Genomic DNA, 21,303 nt, shown 5'->3' on the forward strand with positions numbered 1-21,303 from the left:
ATCATTTGGCTATCATTATGAATATTTCTGTGGCAGGAGGCCAGGTATTTGAGACAGAATGTTTACATAGGGCTGTTATTTAAAAATTAAGAATTAGTGATCTTGCTATAAGAAGAAAGTCTGTTGTCAGGAAATAACCCATGAGAGAGAGAGAGAGAGAGAGAGAGAGAGAGAGAGAGAGAGAGAGAGAGAGACTATATTCCAGATTCCACTGTAGACAAACTGGGTTGAGTTTGGGGGCTACTTGTTTTATTTGTTAATGCATCATGTGAAAAAGGATAGATGTTAGGGTAATTGTACTCTAAACAACATGTTGAAGGAATTGATGTGAAAGCATATACAGTGTTGAATTACTTCAAGAAGAGATAATGTTGATTAAGGTTATGCACATGCTTATCAGTTGAAATGGAGCAGATGGGAAACTAAGTAAAAAATGACATGATTTGGGAACACCTCTCAGAACCTGGGGCCGAAAGGGGAAGACTGGGTGGAAGCATGAGGAAGCTTTTTAAGGCTTTTATTTTTGTGGAAGTCCAGCAGAAAAGTATCCTGGAGGCATAGAGTCAGGTGAAGAGAGAGTGACACAACCATATGTAGACACAACCATATAGAGATGAGGACACAGAGGATGCTGATCCACCAGGCAGGAGCAGGAACAGCGAAAGCAATCGAGACGCCAGGGAGGAGCCAAGAGAACAGCAGACCAAGTGAAAGCCAAAATACGACAGGTGCATCGCCTAAGGCACCCAGAAGAAGACGAAGGAGAGACAACACTGGAGAGAGAACCTGCGAACCACCAGTATTCTCTCCTGTGGGGCCAGAGAGTCCAGGGATGGGAGGAAGTAACATGCCTGCTAGTCTTGATGACATACCTGTTGTGGCAGACCTCCTTGACGGAAGCCCTCCACAGTGGGACCCCGAAGTACCACCTACAGAATGGGAACATCTCTTCCCTAAAATTGACACCCTTCAGGATGGAAGCCCAGTCCAGCCTGAGCAGGGAGCCTCAGGGGAAGAAAGAGGAGGAGAGGCCTCACAAGGAACAGAATAAGAACGTTTCTTTCCTAAAATTGAAACCCTTCCAGATGGAAGCTAAGTCCGGCCTGAGGAGGGAGCCTCAGGTGAAGAAAGAGGAGGAAAAGTCCTGCAAGCTGAAGAAAATGGGGATTTCCCCACAATTGACTTTTCAGCTCTTGAATGGTCTCCTTAACAGACAATTGAAGTTAGAACAACAAAAGAATAATGACATTGACATAACAGAAGTAACAGTGACCGCTAGTATAGAAACAACAGACTCACGCACAATCAAGATGTATTGGGGAAACAGGAAGAGAAGAGAGGAACCAGCCGAACAATCTAAAAAGAATGACAGGGTTAGAATCTCTGTTCCACCTCAACTCATAACAGAAGCAGGAGAACTGAAGTCTATCTCAATCATAAGGATCAAACCCTTACCAAAGATTGCACTCTGTGGATGGACACCACCAAACAAAGGGAGAAGTCGTTTGGGACCCGAAAGGATGTGACCTGACATTAATCAAAGAAAAAGACGAGTGGGTGCTCATCATGAACAAGATTGAACCAGTGGAAGGTGAAGAACATATAGTTGAAATAACGAGAACAAGATTGACTGAAGGGAGTAGCACCACAGTCATTAGAATTGGTCCTACGCCAATACCTAAACAGGAAGAGCCTGTGATAACTAGAAAGATAACAACAGTGGAAGCAGCTGCAAGAACTACAGTAGCTACCACTAAGATAACATCAACTGCCCTTACCAAGCAGTCCACTGTACCGACAAAGAAAAATCTAATTATTTGAAATCTAATTATTTTTAACTACTTCTAGAAGGTGCCAATAATATTGTCCAAGGCCATTTTAGGATTTCTTTGTGGAATTATCAACCATTTTTTGTTTTGTTCAACTGCACATCAAAGACATGCATATGTGGATACCAAAATATGTTTAATTTCAACAGTTTTCTGTAACAAATTGTGCATTATTTGAAGAAAGTGCAAGTGTGCCAATATTTTTGTTTACGACCATATGTAAATGTTATTATTTCAGTTTCGTATTTTTAATACATTTGCAAAAAAACATTTTGCTTTGTCATTATGGGGTATTGTGTGTAGATTGATGAGGGTAAAAAACGATTTCATTCATTTTAGAATAAAGTTGTAAGGTAACAAAATGTGGAAATAATCAAGGGGTCTGAATACTTTCCGAATGCACTGTAAAAGTCCACTAAGATTTAAACAGGGAAATTTGTAATTTGAAAAGGAACTTTATAGAAGTCACGCGTTTTCTACACTTGTAAATGCAAAAAATACTTAACATGTGCTCACAACATGTGAAATTAAGAATACAGGCGCTTTATTCACCTGTTCATGCGAAAAGGACATTCGAACGCTTGAATGTTGAGTATGGGGGGTGATAAAGGCATAAATTCAGCCTAGGCAACAGAACCACCGTGTGGCTGTCGCCTACCATTGAACATCTGACTGACATGACGATACCAACGCCTTACTAACGTCTGGGTGACACCTGCCCATAAAGTGCATAGATTATATTTTTATTAATTAAATCTCAACCATAAATGTTAGAAACTTACCGCTTTTCCCATGCAAGCCAACATTCCCGATGTAACCACCTTGAGCTATAGTGTAGCCTACGGCTTGTGTATTTCCAGATATCACTCATGGCCTAGAAAAGATGATGTCCAATCTATAGGTAATCTGTCTTTCCCTCAACAACTCATGGGATGGTATGTAATATTATCTTGCTGTATACAGATCTAAAGGTTCTTAGCCAATCACAGACTGTGTTGTTCCCAGTAGCCTACATCAGACAACCAATAAGAGTTGTGTCCGTGGCTTTCATTCGAATAGACAAGTTCATAGGCTTTCCCAGAGGGTCCATGCTATTCGGGATGCTTGGTATATCCCAATGATAAAGTAATTTGATGTGCTAGTAGGATTTATTTCATGGATTAATTCAATTGTAAATGAAAATATACACATGTGGCGCTATAGGATATATTCATATTTTACATTGTAATAGACTACCCCTACATGCCATTGTATTATAGGATATATACATATTTTTAATTGTAATACACTACTCCTATATGCCATTGTGTGCTGGAGCTATGAGTTTATTTTTCCACTGCCACTAGGCCTACACATTCACACTCGAACTGAATTGAATGGGGGATGCATAACTACTTTTCACTGAAGAAGGGAAACGAGGTACAACATACAATTTCGATTGAAGACTTAAAATCATGACTGACAAGACCAATGAAATCCTAACGGTATCCTAATATAGTGTGGATACAGGAGTAGACTATTCTACAATAATGTAACTAACTGTATGTGCTAGTATTATTTATCTAATTGGTGAATGAAATTGTAAATGTGGATGGGTAAGCTACTTTATTCAATGATTACGATATTGTTCAAGGTAGACACAGGAGTAGCTTATAGTCTAAAATAATAACGTCATTGAATGTGCTATTGTATAATTCATTTCATTGATTCATTAAATTGTAAATGAGGATGGGTAGGCTACTTTACTCAGTGAATACTGAATGTCTTGCTATCTCTGGGAGTATGTTTATGAAGGCTTTTCAGCTGCTGAACTATGGTAATGTCAAACAAATGTATTTTAGTCAAGAAGAAGTGATGAGCCAGAGCAACCGATCAGCATCACTGCAGCTGTTCAACTCACCACCCCCACTACTCTCCCTCCACAACTCATTTGTCTCCACACTGAAAATTACTGTACATACATACCCTAGTGCAACATAATCCATTCAAGGCCTCAGCTGGATGCCTAAAATGTGAGAAATGTAAACAAGATGCTACAGTTGTGTGTGTGTGTGTGTGTGGGTGGATGGAGTTCCAAGAAAAGACGTGTGATGTGACCGTCTGTGTCATTGTTGAAATGCCATAAATGGAAGATGGCAATGGAGATAGTGCTGAGAGTGAGAGTGTACAGTATGAAAATAAAAGACCCCTCGGGATCTAAAATGAGTGCGGGGTGCCCTCTTGTGTCTCGTTTTTGTCAGTTTGAGGATACTACCGTCACTCTTGGTTGAGGTTCTTGGAACTGCTATTTAAGTCTGAGCAGAGGTTGGCAGAGATGTGTGCTATGTTGTGTGTTATCTTGAATATCAGGCATATGTTTGAGTACAGAATGAAATGGTGTAAACTGAACAGGTTGAACTTGTTGAGTACACTCTTCGAAAAAGGGGTTCCAACAGAGCTCTTTGGCTGTCACCAAAGGAGAACCCTTTTTGTTTCCAGTAAGAACCCCTTTTGGGCTCCATGTAGGGGTCAGGGTGAACCAAGATGGGAGCTGTGGTGAAGTGGTGTTTGAGATCCCGGAACGCCCGGTCAGCAGCTGGGGACCATGTGAACGGAACCTTGGGAGAGGTGAGTGCAGACAGGGGGGAAAGCTAGGGTGCTGTTGCCCCATATAAAGCGGCAATAAAAGTAGGCAAATCCTAGGAAACGCTGCAGCTGTACTCTGGACAATCCACCACTGCTCTCACCGTCCCGCGATCCATCTGTATGCTTCCTGCAGCGATGACGCAACCCAGAAAGGGGATGGTGGAGCGATGGAATTCACACTTCTGCTTTAAAAAAAAAGCTGGTTCTCCAGGAGACGTTGGAGAACTTGTCGGACATGGAGCACGTGTTCTTGGGTGGAGTGGGAAAAGACGAGGATGTCATCGAGGTAGATAAAAACGAACCGGTTCAACATGTCACGGAGAACATCATTAACCAGAGCCTGGAACACAGCAGGGGCATTACATTTTACATTTACATTTAAGTCATTTAGCAGACGCTCTTATCCAGAGCGACTTACAAATTGGTGCATTCACCTTATGACATCCAGTGGAACAGCCACTTTACAATAGTGCATCTAAATCTTTTAAGGGGGGGGGGGGGTCAGAAAGAATTACTTTATCCTATCCTAGGTATTCCTTAAAGAGGTGGGGTTTCAGGTGTCTCCGGAAGGTGGTGATTGACTCCGCTGTCCTGGCGTCGTGAGGGAGTTTGTTCCACCATTGGGGGGCCAGAGCAGCGAACAGTTTTGACTGGGCTGAGCGGGAACTGTACTTCCCTGTCTCTTATACACATCTAGATGTGTATAAGAGACAGGTGGTAGGGAGGCGAGCAGGCCAGAGGTGGATGAACGCAGTGCCCTTGTTTGGGTGTAGGGCCTGATCAGAGCCTGAAGGTACTGAGGTGCCGTTCCCCTCACAGCTCCGTAGGCAAGCACCATGGTCTTGTAGCGGATGCGAGCTTCAACTGGAAGCCAGTGGAGAGAGCGGAGGAGCGGGGTGACGTGAGAGAACTTGGGAAGGTTGAACACCAGACGGGCTGCGGCGTTCTGGATGAGTTGTAGGGGTTTAATGGCACAGGCAGGGAGCCCAGCCAACAGCGAGTTGCAGTAATCCAGACCAAGGCATTGGTGAGGCCAAAAGGCATGACCAGATACTCGTAGTGACCGCTGGCCGTGTGGAAGGCAGTTTTCCACTCGTCCACTTCCCGTATCCGCACCAGGTGGTAGGCATTCCGTAGGTCCAGCTTGGAGAACATGGTGGCCCCCTGGAGCAGCTCGAAGGCCGAGGAGATGAGCGGTAGCGGGTAGCGGTTCTTCACCAATGATGTCGTTGAGACCTCGGTAGTTGATGCATGGGCGCACGGGTTTTGTCCTTCTCCACAAAGAACCCTGCGCCGGGCAGGGGAGGCAGAAGGATGGAAGAACCCAGCAGCTAGGTAGTCCTCAATCTAGGTCTCCATAGCCTTGGTCTCCGGACCCGACAGAGAGTACAGTCATTCCCTGGGCAGAGTGGTGCCTGGGAGAAGATCAATCCCGCAGTCATATGGTCGGTGCGGCAGCAGCGAAGTGGCCCGGGCCTTACTGAACACATCCCGGAGGTCCTGGTACTTTGTGGAAATGGTGGCGAGGTCCGGGGCAGCTTCCGAGCTCCCAAGAAAACGTCCCGAGCCAGGCTGCGCTTTCAGGCAATGGGCGTTACAGAAGGGTCTCCAGCCCATGATGGCACCGGCAGACCAGTCAATGAGGGGATTGTGTCGCTGGAGCCAGGAGAATCCCAATACCACGGGAACCTGAGGAGACTTAATGAGCAGGAACTGGATCGTCTCGCTGTGGTTCCCTGACACACATAGGTTGATGGGGGTGGTATTGTGGGTGACCCAGCCAATAGAGCGTCGTTGCGGAGCTGGTCCGAGTCTGCTGGGTCAGTCATGGTCAGTTTGTACTATCACGTTTAAGGTATGACCCAGATGCAGACAGTGTAGAAGAAACAAAAGTGTATTCCTTAAACAGGGGCAGGCAAACAACAGGTCAAAGGCAGGCAGGGGTCAATAATCCAGAGAGGGTGCAAGGGGTTCAGAATGGCAAGCAGTCTCAGGGCAGGCAGGGGTCAATAATCCAGTAAGGTGGGGTAAGGTACAGGACTTTAGGCAGTCTCAGGGTCAGGGCAGGCAGAAAGGTCAAAACCGGGAAGGACTAGAAAACAGGAGCAAGAAACAGGTGAACAAATGCTGGTAGGTTTCACAAACAAAACGAGCTGGCAACAGACAAACAGAACACAGGTATAAATACACAGGGGATAATGGGGAAGATGGGCAACACCTGGAAGGGGGTGGAGACAATCACAAAGACAGGTGAAACAGATCAGGGTGTGACAGATACATTACAGAATTACACAGAGTATATGACTATCATCAATAGGCTAAAACAACATGGTAACACGCGTCTTCAGTTCAGAATAATCTCACAGAGATTAAACTATGTGTGTACACACAGGAGCTTCATAGCGAGTTTTCAAATTATGAACAGATTCACTGTCCTTTTAACCAAATTCAAGCAAAAATTCACACTCAACCTGAATTAACATTTCTTTGCACTTTGCTCATTAAAACAAAAGACAGGAAAACACAGCCAGATTCTGAAAGGTTTCTGGGTTTCCGGACTGCTGAGAGATTGCAAAGGATACTGTCCAAAAATGCTCTTCCTTCTCAGGAAGAAGAAGCGTGTTTTTGACGGTGCCTAATGCTTCAGAAGACTGGAAAGAGTATACTCTTTCTTTACCATATTGTAATGAAACAGCAGGGAGCAGGTCTCGAACCCTCGACCTTCTAGCCCGAGGTCCGGCGCGCTATCGACTGTGCCGCAAAAGCATGCTCAAGCGGCAGAGTCGATTTCCGCGCTTATAAACCCAGGGTCGTTACAATATCTTTGTTTTTATATAACAAAATATTGTTAAATAGGAATAAATAATTTAAGCTTTTTTTAGATTGAAATTGCTAGTGCTACTGTAACGTTACTTATTTACTTACATCAGCCTGCCTAGTCAGCTAGCTAGCTAGCCAGACAGTTTTATTTAGCTAATGTTAGCTAGCTAACTGTTATTGTAGCTTTCTGTTTGTGTGTAGTTTTCACTTCAATGGCATCCCTAGAGGAGATTTTATTTAATCTTTCAAAACCAGGCGAAGTTCTATGGCAGCACTGATCTCGACAAGAGGTGCAACATTCGTAGGGGGCAGAAATGCACTATTCAGGGTACCGCTAAGCAGTTAACTTCTATTACATAACTGGAAGGATTTAGCTATGAACAACCATTTTACATCTAGCTAGTTGGTCATCTACAAGTTGCTAGCTATACATTTAGTTATAGGCCATGCTGACCGAGATGCATGTTGGCCATTTCAAAGTGAAGCTCATGATTGCCAAAATCAACCTACGCTTCTTTTGGTGTGGGATTGTCAAGGATGGGGACAGCTGAGCAAGTGAAATAACCTTTTGTTTATCAATCACATTCTATTATATCTGAAATTATTATGGTTTTAATGAGAGAGAACACAACATTTCAATTTGTCACCTTGTGCTTAAAGGTCAGTACCTGTCCAGCCTGACAGAAGTTTAAGAGGGTGAAGACTGTGACGCAGGAGTTTTGCCCTGATAAGTAGTTTTGTAAGGGTTGCTTTATTTGACCACAGAAGAGTTCAATATTATAGAATGTGTGTCATTATCCTTACAAATATGAAAATCAGCATACTGACTGACACAGATATGGGTAAGAATTAAGTAATCCTCTCTAACACTTTAAATGTTAGGGGTGGACCTCATCGGACCCTTCATGAAATCCAGGAATGGCAACAGCTGGTGTCTGACGAGGACCGATTACTTTACCAAGTGAGTGGAGGCAATACTCACCTCTTAAGGCTAGGGGGCAGTGTTCGGAAGTTCGGATGACTGACGTGCCCAAAGTAAACAGCCTGTTACTCAGGCCCAGAAGCTAGGATATGCATATAATTGGTAGCATTGGATAAAAAACACTCTTAAGTTTCTAAAAACTGTTAAAATAATGTCTGAGTATAACAGAACTGATATGGCAGGCAAAACCCTGAGGAAAATCCATCCGGAAAATGTTTTTTTGAGGTCACAGGCCATTTCAATGCTAGCCTATAAGAAAAACAAATAAATAGGACCCAGATTGCAGTTCCTATGGCTTCCACTAGATGTCAACAGTCTTTAGACAGGGTTTCAGGCTTGTTTCTTGAAAAACAAACAAGTAGTTTATCCAAGGTGTCCCTCATTAGAAAAGTAGTCTTGTTGCGCGTGTGAATGAGGTGCGCGCACTTCGTCATTTATCTTCCCTATTGAACATACTATTCTCCGTCTTAAATATGATCATTTATTTAGATATTAGAGTACCTGAAGATTAATTAGAAACATAATTTGACTTGTTTGGACGAACTTTACCAGTAACTTTTTGGATTAGTTTGAATGCACGTTGAACGAGTGGATTACTGAAATCAATGGCGCCAACTAAACTGACTTTTTTGGATATAAAGAGAGACTTTATCGAACAAAACGACCAATCATTGTGTAGCTGGGACCCTTGGGATTGCAAACAGAGGACGATCTTCAAAGGTAAGTGATTTATTTTATCGCTATTTGTGATTTTGTAATGCCTATACCGGTTTGGAAAAGTATTTTGATGTGGGGTGCTGTCCTCAGATAATCGCATGTTATGCTTTTGCCGTAAAGCCTTTTTGAAATCTGACAACGCGGTTGGATTAACAAGAAGTTAAGCTTTTAAATGATGTAAGACGCTTGTATTTTCATGAATGTTTAATATTACGATTTTTGTATTTTGAATTTCGCGCTCTACAATTTCACCGGATGTTGTTGTAGTGGCACGCTAGCGGGACACCGATCCCAAAGAGATTTTATGGTCAGTAAAGGAAGAGAACATGCTTAACTCTAAATTCCCTTCTGTAACCCATTTAAAAAGTGTGCTTGGAACCAACAATTGATTTTCCTTTTGTATGATGCCCATCAAGGACAAGACGATTCTCCTGAGGTCATCTTGAGTGACCGAGGTCATGAACTCTGGAACAAGGTACGGATATTATAAGTTATATTCTGTCACCAATAGTTTGTTTTAATTTTTATTAAATTAATACATTTTCCATGGTACATAATCAGACATTTCAACATCTTCCATTGTCAATAGATTGCACTTTCCGACCCCCTCGTGTAACGCTCGTCGTCGGTGGAAGGAAGAATGGACCAAAGCGTGGAAAGTGTTCATGATATTTATTTACAAAAACACTCAAACAAAAATAACAAATCCAAAAACGAAAGCGAACAGTTCCGGCAGGCACAGACACTAAACAGAATAAACACCCCACAAAACCCAAACGGAAAATCACAACTTATATATGATCCCCAATCAGAGACAACGATAGACAGCTGCCTCTGATTGGGAACCACACTCGGCAAAACAACAAAGAAATAGAAAGCATCGATTTTCCCACCCGAGTCACACCCTGACCCAACCAAACATAGAGAATAAATAAGGATCTCTAAGGTCAGGGCGTGACACCTCCTCCAGTTTTAGATGAACGGACCAACCAGACCCTCAAGACTGCCATGGGCAAGTCCCTTGACGGTTACCAGGAATGGTGGAAGGACAAGCTGAAGGTAATTCTCTTTGCACACAACAGCAGCATCCAGGCCTCCAGAGTACTCACCCTATCGACTGCTGTATGGATGGGAGCTGCAGCTCTTTACTGAGGTAAACAACGCAATTATATATACAATTATTGCATATACTGTAGTATTTAAAATTTGTGATTGACTTAGTGTTGTTGTTTGTCTATTGTTATTTTTGGATAACGTACTTTGAGATCCCTGAAACTCCACCTGATGTGGTGGAAGTTGTCGAACCAGGTCAGAACACCTTCGAGGACCACCTTCAGGCACGGGCTGAGAAGGATCTGGAGGTTTTTGACCAGGTAAAAATTATTGTCCGGTGTTAATTTATTTTCTGGCCCTCCAAGAGACATGTAAGAGATGTATCTGTAATAATATTAAATATAATTGCATTTATTTATATTATCAATCAAGGTGAGACTGAACATTGACAAGGTGCAGGAGAAACAGAAGGAGAGCTACCAGAGGAGAATCAAGAAGCGGACCAAGTGCTTCGACATCTGGGCGAATGACTTAGTTTGGAAGAAGGTTGAAAGGAAGGTGATACCTGGGAAAACTTGCTGCTCTTTCGCTCCAAGCTGGGGTCACCATCAATTAAGGTAAATATAAAAATCTCAGATGACTACTATTTGCTACCTCTCATTGCCATGCTGTCAGCAGTACCAACACTGGCCCAGGGGTTTCTCCAAATAGTCAATCTCAAGGCTAACCACTGGGACACGTTAGCTCCACTGCCAGGTAGGTACTGTTAAGGTGTGGCCATGACACCACCCCTGAGTTTCTCTCACAACTCACCTCTCTCATCTTTTCTAGGGACCATCCCTAACCTCAGCAACCCCACTGACATAAAAATTACAGACAGGTATCCTTTCTTTTCTGTCTCCCATTAACATTATTGCATGTCTAATCAAACATTTAAATTAAATCATTCAATAACTGTATTTTTACATACCTGATCAACCTGTAACCTGTGTGTTTGCTTGTTTACGTCTCTGTCTCCTACCCTGTTCCCTTTTCTCTGCTCCTGTTCTCCAGGACCTAGGGGTTCTGCCCAACACCCAGACATGGATCCACCTGATGTCCTCCATTACCAACCACACTCCAACTTTTCATTACATCATCTACAGCTACTGTTCATCAAAACTTATTTTTTTTATCCCAATGCCTGTTTATTCATAAAAAGCTCAAGATAGCAATGGTTAGCCTATGCAAATGAATAGGAAAACAATCTAAGCTTATTATTAGGACTACATTTAGTTAAAGGATTCTAGTCAGGCTATTGTTTGTCAAATCCAGATTAAATGTAGGCCTTCATGTGTATCAAATCTGTAGGTGAAAGTGGGCTAAATCAATGACAGATATAGCTGAAATGTTCAGGCTTTATCATGATCTGTGATCAAAACAGGCTGGGGTGTTTTCGGTTCCGTTTAGGCTAACGCAAATGCACTGAAATGAATAGCCTGATTCAATGCGATTCTCCTGAATAAATGTATATAAGCTGTTTGGTCCCCCCACACCGCTTCTAAACCGCTTCTATCTTTTTGGTCTTTTGCTGTAGACATAGCCATTCACTAATATTCTAAATTGCGGAGCATTTAATAAAACAACCATATTTTCCTGTGATAGTGACACTTGATTTTCATTTAAAAGTGAATATTTTCATAAGCCTATATGCCTACCAAGAACCCATGTTGAGGCTGAGCAAGACCTTCAATAGGCTAGAAGATTATGCAGAAATAATCGTGGAGTTAATGATTTCTATAGCCTACATCGCTTTATATAATCTGGACTGTTGTTTTTTTCTAAGGCTAATTAAACAAGGGGTAGTATATGCTTTTTGCCCGTCTCTATAGCAAGTGTTAGGCCTATATCCCCACATACCCCCTCAATTCAAGCCCTGCATTTAACCATAAGACATCTCCACAACGTATAGCTTAAGGATCGCATGGTGATTGTGTCTGTTACTGGTAAATTTGTGGTAAACTTGAAACTCTTGGGGGAAAACGTAGTCATATCATGACATCAGTGATTTTCAGGTCAGAAAGTCAGTGAAAGATGCCAAAGTTTCTGAATTGGAATGCCGAGTTGGATGATAGTTCAAAACTATTTTTCCCAGTCTGAGCTCTTTTTTTCCCCGAGTTCCCAGTTATCTTGAAAGCACTGAAGTCGAAGGCAGAGATTGGCAATAAAAAAAAATGGTGCAAAAGCATATACATGTAGACATTATGTAGATGTTTGTAAGGCGTTCATGGTGAGATACTTAATAATAAACTAAACAGACACTTAAACTTACACGTGACACGTAAGTGTCGCATGTACACGACGTGAAAGCATGATGTACACTTAGATATCATGGAAATCAAATCAAATTTTATTGGTCACATACACATGGTTAGCAGATGTTATTGCGAGTGTAGCGAAATGCTTGTACTTCTAGTTCCGACAGTGCAGCAATATCTAACATGTAATCTAACAATTCCACAACAACTGCCTAATACACACAAATCTAAGTGAAGGAATGGAATAAGAATATATACATATAAATATATGGATGAGCAATGACAGAGCGGCATAGGCAAGATGCAATAGATGGTATAAAATATAGTATATACATATGAGATGACAAATGCAAGATATGTAAACAAAGTGACTAGTGATCAATTTATTAAAGTGGCCAATGATTTCAAGTCTGTATGTAGGCAGCAGCCTCTCTGTGTTAGTGATGGCTGTTTAACAGTCTGATGGCCATGAGATAGAAGCTGTTTTTCAGTCTCTCGGTCCAAGCTTTGATGCACCTGTACTGACGTCGCCTTCTGGATGGTAGCGGGGTGAACAGGCAGTGGCTCGGGTGGTTGTTGTCTTTGATGACCTTTTTGGCCTTCCTGTGACATCGGGTGATGTAGGTGTCCTTGAGGGCAGGTAGTTTGCCCCCGGTGATGCATTGTGCAGACCGCACCACCCTCTGGAGAGCCTTGCGGTTGTGGGTGGTGCAGTACCAGGCGGTGATACAGACCAACAGGATGCTCTCAATTTTGCATCTGTAAAAGTTTGTGAGGGTTTTAGGTGACAAGCCAAATTTCTTCAGCCTCCTGAGGTTGAAGAGGCACTGTTGCGCCTTCTTCACCACACTGTCTGTGTGGGTGGACCATTTCAGTTTGACCGTGATGTGTACGCCGAGGAACTTAAAACTTTCTACCTTCTCCACTGCTGTCTCGTCGATGTGGATAGTGGGGTGCTCCCTCTGCTGTTACCTGAAATCCACAATCTTTTGTTTTGTTGACGTTGAGTCAGAGGTTGTTTTCCTGACACCACCCTCCGAGTGCCCTCACCTCCTCCCTGTAGGCTGTCTCGTCATTGATGGTAATCAAGCCTACTACTGTTGTATCGTCTGCAAACTTGATGATTGAGTTGGAGGCGTGCATGACCACGCAGTCATGGGTGAACAGGGAGTACAGGAGGGGGCTCCACTCCCTTGTGGAGTCCCAGTGTTGAGGATCAGCGAAGTGGAGATGTTGTTTCCCACCTTCACCACCAGGGGTGGCCCGTCAGGAAGTCCAGGACCCAATTGCACAGCGTGGGGTTGAGACCCAGGGCCTCAAGCTTAATGATGCGCTTGGGCGGTACAAAGGTGTTAAATGCTGAGCTATAGTCATTGAACAACATTCTTGCATTGGTATTCCTCTTGTCCAGATGGGATAGGGCAGTGTGCAGTGTGATGGCGATTGCATCGTCTGTGGCCCTATTGGGACGGTAAGCAAATTGAAGTGGGTCTAGGGTGACAGGTAAGGTGGAGGTGATATGATCCTTGACTAGCCTCTCAAAGCACTTCAGGATGACAGAAGTGAGTGCTACGGGGCGATAGTCATTTAGTTCAGATACCTTTGCCTTCTTGGGTACAGGAACAATGGTGGCCATCTTGAAGTATGTGGGGACAGCAGACTGGGATAGGGAGAGATTGAATATGTCTGTAAACACACCAGCCAGCTGGTCTGTGCATGCTCTGAGGATGCGGCTAGGGATGCCGTCTGGGCCGGCAGCCTTGTGAGGGTTAACACGTTTTAATGTCTTACTCACGTCGGCCACGGAGATGGAAAGCCCACAGTCCTTGGTAGCGGGCCTCGTCGGTGGCACTGTATTATCCTCAAAGCGGGCAAAGAAGGTGTTTAATTTGTCTGGAAGCAAGAGGTCGGTGTCCGTAAAGTGGCTGGTTTTCCTTTTGTAGTCCATGATTGTCTGTAGACCCTGCCACATACGTCTCGTGTCTAAGCCGTTGAATTGCGACTCCACTTTGTCTCTATACTGACATTTTGCTTGTTTGATTCCCTTGCGGAGGGAATAACTACACTGTTTGTATTCGGCCATATTCCCAGTCACCTTTCCATGGTTAAATGCGGTGGTTCGCGCTTTCAGTTTAGTGCGAATTCCGCTATCTATCTACGGTTTCTGGTTAGGGTAGGTTTAAATAGTCACAGTAGGTACAACATCTCTTATGCACTTCCTTATAAACTCACTTACCGAATCAGCATATACGTAAATATTATTCTCTGAGGCTACCCGGAACATGTCCCAGTCCGCGTGAACAAAACAATCTTGAAGCGTGGATTCCGATTGGTCAGACCAGTGTTGAATAGTCCTTAGCACGGGTACATCCTGTTTGAGTGTCTACTTATAGGAAGGGAGGAGCAAAATGGAGTCGTGGTCAGATTTGCCAAAAGGAGGGCGGGGGAGGGCCTTGTATGCATCTCGGTTGTTGGAGTAGCGGTGATCCAGTGTTTTTCCAGGGCGGGTGCTACAGTCAATGTGCTGATAGAATTTAGGTAGCCTTGTTCTCAAAATTGCTTTGTTAAAATTCCCAGCTACAATAAATGCAGCCTCAGGATATATTGTTTCCAGTTTGTATAAAATCTAGTGAAGTTTCTTGAGGGCCGTCGTGGTATCGGCTTGAGGGGGGATATACATGTCTGTGACAATAACCGAGGAGAATTCCCTCGGGAGATAATACAGTCGGCATTTGATTGTGAGGTAATCTAGGTCAGGTGAACAAAAGGACTTGACTTCCTGTATGTTTTTACAATTACCCCATGAGTTGTTAATCATGAAACATACTCCCCCGGCCTTCTTCTTCCCAGAGAGAAGTTTATTCCTGTCGGCGCGACGCACAAAGAATCCAAGTGGCTGTAACGACTCCGACAGCATATCTAGAGAGAGCCACATTTCCGTGAAACAGAGTATGTTACAATCCCTGATGTCTCTCTGGAAAGCAACCCTTGCCCTTATTTCGTCTATCTTGTTATCTAAAGACTGGACATTAACGAGTAATATACTCGGAAGTGGTGGGTGGTGTGCGCGCCTCCGAAGTCTGACCAGAAGATCGCTCCATCTACCTGTAAACGTTTTTAAGGCGTTTGTGGTGAGATCTTTCATTTAAAAAATACAAGCAAACTGACACTGTGTACGTGTAGGCAGTTTGACATCTTAGAAAAAAGTTGTCTCCATTGACAGTCCATGTTTATTCATGACGGTATCTAATGGCATTAGGTGACTTGGTGAGAGGTATCAGTAGCTTCAGTGGCTGAATTCTGGCCTGAATCACTCCCCATAGGTGTGTGTGCGTTGAGAGCACTTGTTGAGAGAGTGATGCAGCAGAGGCAGCTGAGTCATGGAGACAGAGCAGCACAAGAGCATGTCTTGACAACTTTTTACAAGTTGTAGGTAGGCTATTTAGATTGGTCATTATGTAGACACCCTTTTTCCACAAAACATATTAACACACTAGAACTGATATAATGGTAACAAAGCATTGGAAAACTAATTTAGGTGCAATAGGGCTCTTTAGATAAATTTGCTCAGAGGTGGTTTAAAGTAAACTGCATTCTAATGTTGACTTTTCTTATCGATAATATTAAGCGAAGGATTTTACTCATGCTCAGTTCTAGGGTCTGGAGCGCTGAGCGAGTGGAAGTTATGGAACTCCCTCACGTGCGTGTTTTATGAGAAAAAGTCCACAATGAAAGTACATTAAATGTGGAGAATGATAGGCTACATTGCATCTGTTGGCCATCAAGTAGGCTTTTAATTTCTATGCCATTACAGGCTACTGTTTTGATACAATAAATATAATGAAATGATGAGATCACTGGAGTCATTGCAAATCAATTAGTTCAACTTGTGTAGCCTACTTGGAGCTGGCAAATGGATTTAATAAATAGCCTATAACTTCAGTTTGTTGTTGTAGCCTTGTGTATCTATGCAATTATTAATGGTCATTTTTAGTTAATTAAATTGGGAGTTATCAATTGTGATCATGGTCACTGCTCTATCTTAAATGTATCATTCTCCACATTTAATGTCAGTTTCATTGTGGACTTCGGCATGTTGGCCTATCAGGGCCTACAGGCTACCTGCATCTAGCTCAGCAAACCATGGCAAAGTTGAATTGCAATTATAAACCCAGATTTTTGTCAGTAGCCTATGCGTATTGAAATAACAAGTCAATCTTGCAAATAGTCAATTTATAACAGTTTGTAGTCTTAACATCTGGCACATAATAACAGCACAATTGCCAGCAAATAGCCCAACATTTGTTTTTTGAAGTTTGTCCAAGTGTTTCTTGCACAGAGATTTCGGGAACCCCTGTCCAATTTTCATCACTCAAACTCTCCCGTCAGATTTATCTATAGTTATGCATATGAGCAAACAGGATTTATTTAAGTAATAAGGCATGAGGGGGTGTGGTATATGGCCAATATACCATGGCTAAGGGATGTTCCTATGCACGACGCAACGCGGACTGCCTGGATACAGCCCTTAGCCGTGGTATATTGCCCATATACCACAAAATCCTGAGGTTACAATTATAAACTGGGTGGTTTGAGCCCTGGATGCTGATTGGTTGAAAGCCATGGTATATCAGACATATACCACGGGAATGACAAAAACTAACTTTTTACTGTTCTAATTACATTGGTAACCAGTTTATAATAGCAATAAGGCACCTCAGGTGTTTGTGGTATATGGCCAATATACCACGGTTAAGGGCTATGAACAGCCCTTAGCTGTGGTATATTGGCCTTATACCACACCTCCTCGGGCCTTATTGCTTAATCATAGCAGTCAAAACAAGTTAAATCGACTTCAAAGATGGGAAATTATCTGGAGAGTGACAAAAAAACTCGCGAGAATTATTATTTTGATGGAAAAAATGTTAAAAATGACAACGATATTACTTCTTAATTCGCTCAATAACGTTATGGAAAAGGGGTTAAATGTGGTAACTCATCTCTTGCTGCGATGTTTTTGGGGGGAGTTTCCAGGCATTCTGCGCGGGTTTTCAGAAGCCATTTAAATAAAATTGTAGCTCGACCTGGCAACCCTGTCTACCAGTCAGTCGAGGGAGAAAAGAGGAAAGTGAAAATACCTGAATGGATATTTGGGGATAAGTAGCCATACACAGTTTTTTGGGCGGGGGGTCGAAAGCGTGTTTTTCAGTGTGGATATATATAGTGAACATGTTTGGAAATAATTGACCATTGAAGTAAAGGGGGAATAGAATATATATTGCTAGGGTGAGGTTTCATGGTTCCGAAACAAAAGTCGGGAAGAGACTATATTCGCACTCGGTTTTCACTCCAGACCGAAGCTGCAGGGAAGTTTAGAGAGGACCCCTGGCGTGATCGGGCCTATTGTTATTTTCACCCAGGCCACGTAGCTACGGGGTTCGAAGAGTTGAATCCTGAGTCCCAACAATTTGGGAGAAATTAGCCAACCCTCATCCCGACGACATGGGAACGATACGCTGAGAGGACACGTGTGGCTTCAAGCTCTGTGAAAAATTTCGCCGAAGGTTGGTGTTCAATTCAATGTGCATGATCCGTTCATCCAGGGCTTCCCCTTTCGAAAATAAATGGGGGAAAAGATTCGCAGACGGAAAACGGATCATCCATTTGTGCTCGATAGTGACTGGAGAGTCTCGCCCTATTGTTTGCTAACCCTCATATAATGGAGGATACGTTTCTGCTTACGTCGGATAAAATGGGCATTTATAACTTGTATATATCGTAGTTGAATCTTCGATAAACATGTTTTGTGTTTGCTAGGTTATTGCTCAATTAGTAACATGTTATTGTTTCATTCAAGCTTTTGTGGATACACTTCATTTAAGTCCCTGTTCCAAAACGACCGGTAATGAAATGAGGCATGCCACTATTTGTTACGAATATAGTTAGCTACAGTGTATCTGATTCAGCTGGTGGCTAAATTACATGTTTGTAACTTTGTTGCACTTGCAACACTGTAACAACGTAGCAAGATATTAACAAGGACTGCAGATATGCATGTTACAAATGTGTAATCTAGTCTAGAGACTAAAGTGAAACATGTCTACAGTAGGCTACTACAGTAGTTCAAATTATGGCGAATGTTAAGCTTTCACTTCGTAAACTACACAATTACTGAGTTTTGAATGTTTTAAGTTAAACGTTAAGTTAGGCCTATGAAATCAAAATGGTCCTATGCTAATGAAGTTACAACGACCAACTTTGCCACAGCAATCTGCCTACAAGATTAATCTTTATTTTCTTATTTTATGCCTATTTTTCTCATGTAATTAGCTTTTGCTAGGGCTAATGTAGAGTTCCCAGTGCAACTGCTATTGTCCCAGCTGCCTGTGGCTCTCAAAATAAACAGGCCCATTAGATTAGAGGGATAGTTTTATTTTTTAATTAAACTAGGCAAGTCAGTTAAGAACAAATTATTTACAATGATGGCCCACCAAAAGGTAAAAGCCCTCCTGTGGGGATGAGGGCTGAGATTAAAAATAAATTAAATAAAAATATTGGACAAATTGCACATCACGACCAGAGACAACACAACACTACATGAAGAGAGACCTAAGATGACAACATAGCATGGCATCAACACATGACAACACAGCATGGTAGCAACAAAACATGGCAGCTGCACAAAACAGGGTACAAACATTGTTGGGCACAGACAACAGCACAAAGGGCACATCACGACAAAATAGACAAGTGGTGATTGAGGCAAGACTTTGGACAGTGGTAACCTCAAATCCATGCTTGGATATGGTCACAGAAAAGTTTCTTGGCAGGTGAATGGTAAACTGTCTTGCCCCTCTGGTAACAATGTTGTAACAAGCCTGCTTTGTCCAGTCCATAGACCGTATGTTGATTTGGTCACACCCCATCTTTTACATTGTACACCTGCTCCACTTTTACACCTGCTCCACTTCATAGGAGCACTGGGCACAAAGGTTGAGAGTGCAGTTGTCTGTTTTTCACTTGGTTTTCTGTTGTCACTGCAGTAGGTGGGTGGGGGTTGAAATGGTGTGTGTGGCCCCCTCATACTCACTCACTCTCTACCACTGTACTGGGCTGTGCATGTTTATTTTCACAGTTGAAGTCTTTTGGCTTCATATTACTCATACATGAAGTTACATACCTCGTTGCCACAATCAGTTGTTTGGACTTTTCCACTCCCTCAAACAGCTGGTGGAAGTTTGGATTTCATGAAATGTAGAAAACGTTGATTTGTCCAATGGCTTTGAATGGTATTTCTGTGTGGGGATGTAGTTAGAGGTATATCACCTCCTCTGTTTATATTTACCAAGCTCCATTAAAGCATTAAGATTTGGAAGAGATGAAGGAGATGTTGTCATATTATATTAGGCTAGTAATTGTAGAGCCATGCGAAGAGAGAGAGATGTGTACTCAGAAAAGGTAAAGGCATCTGTGATGCTCACTGTGGGGCAACGAGACGTGCATGATAGTTTATGCACGGTCAGGCAAGCCCTGCCTTTGGCGCTGGCTTATCTGACTGGGTCATTATCTTAAATCCCTGACAACAGGGCCAGATTAGACTTCTAAGAGTGACTGAGGTTGATTTGGATATATCATTTGACTTTCATTTGAGGTAGCTACTCAAGGGGTCAGAGTGGGTACTGGGCTTGCTTGTGTATGAATTTTCTACAAGCAGTGGCAGATGAATCTGATAGATGCCAGCATACTCGGCAGATGTTTGCATATTTTCCGTATCTACATTATATGGATTAGATTTGCCAGAAGATACTGGCCCTACCGTTACGCTTGTTTACAGTGAGCTACACTGGGGTTGGAAGGCAATCATGGTTACCATCATGATTGCCTTCAACCCCAGTGCAGCTCACTGTAAACAAGCATAATGGTAGGGCCAGTATCTTCTGGCAAGGATTAACCCAGAGAAACAATCCCCCATTTACTATGGTGCCATCTATGGTGGTATATATTGCTATGGTGGTATGGCTAGATCTTATATACACACACGCATTACCGTTCAAAAGTTCGGGGTCACTGAGAAATGTCCTCGTTTTCCATGAAACCATACATGAAATGAGTTGCAAAATGAATAGGAAATATAGTCAAGACGTTGACAAGGTTATAAATAATGATTTTTTAAATTGAAATAATAATTGTGTCCTTCAAACTTTGCTTTCGTCAAAGAATCCTCCATTTGCAGCAATTACAGCATGGCAGACCTTTGGCATTCTAGTCATTCCATGCTTCCTGAAGCACCTCCCACAATTTGGTTGGCTTAATGTGCACTTCTTCCAGTACCATACGGTCAAGCTGCTCCCACAACAGCTCAATAGGGTTGAGATCTGGTGACTGTGCTGGCCACTCCATTATAGACAGAATACCAGCTGACTTCTTCCCTAAATAGTTCTTGCATAGTTTGGAGCTGTGGTTTGGGTCATTGTCCTGTTGTAGGATGAAATTGGCTCCAATTAAGTACCATCCACTGTATGGCATGGCATTGCAAAATGGTGTGATAGCCTTCCTTCTTCAAGATCCCTTTTACCCTGTACAAATCTCCCACTTTACCACCACCAAAGCACCCCCAGACCGTCACAATACCTACACCATGCTTGACAGATGGCGTCAACTCCTGCCTAGAAGGCCAGCATCCTGGAGTCGCCTCTTCACTGTTGACGTTGAGACTGGTGTTTTGCGGGTACTATTTATTGAAGCTGCCAGTTGAGGACTTGTCAGGCGTCAGTTTCTCAAACTAGACACTCAAATGTACTTGTCCTCTTGCTCAGTTGTGCACTGTGGCCTCCCACTCCTCTTTCTATTCTGGTTAGATCCAGTTTTCGCTGTTCTGTGAAGGGAGTAGTACACAGCGTTGTACGAGATCTTCAGTTTCTTGCCAATTTCTCGCATTGGAATAGCCTTCATTTCTCAGAACAAGAATAGACTGAGGAGT

Source organism: Salvelinus sp. IW2-2015, linkage group LG19 (assembly GCF_002910315.2).
Source record: "Salvelinus sp. IW2-2015 linkage group LG19, ASM291031v2, whole genome shotgun sequence".
Taxonomy (NCBI): domain Eukaryota; kingdom Metazoa; phylum Chordata; class Actinopteri; order Salmoniformes; family Salmonidae; genus Salvelinus; species Salvelinus sp. IW2-2015.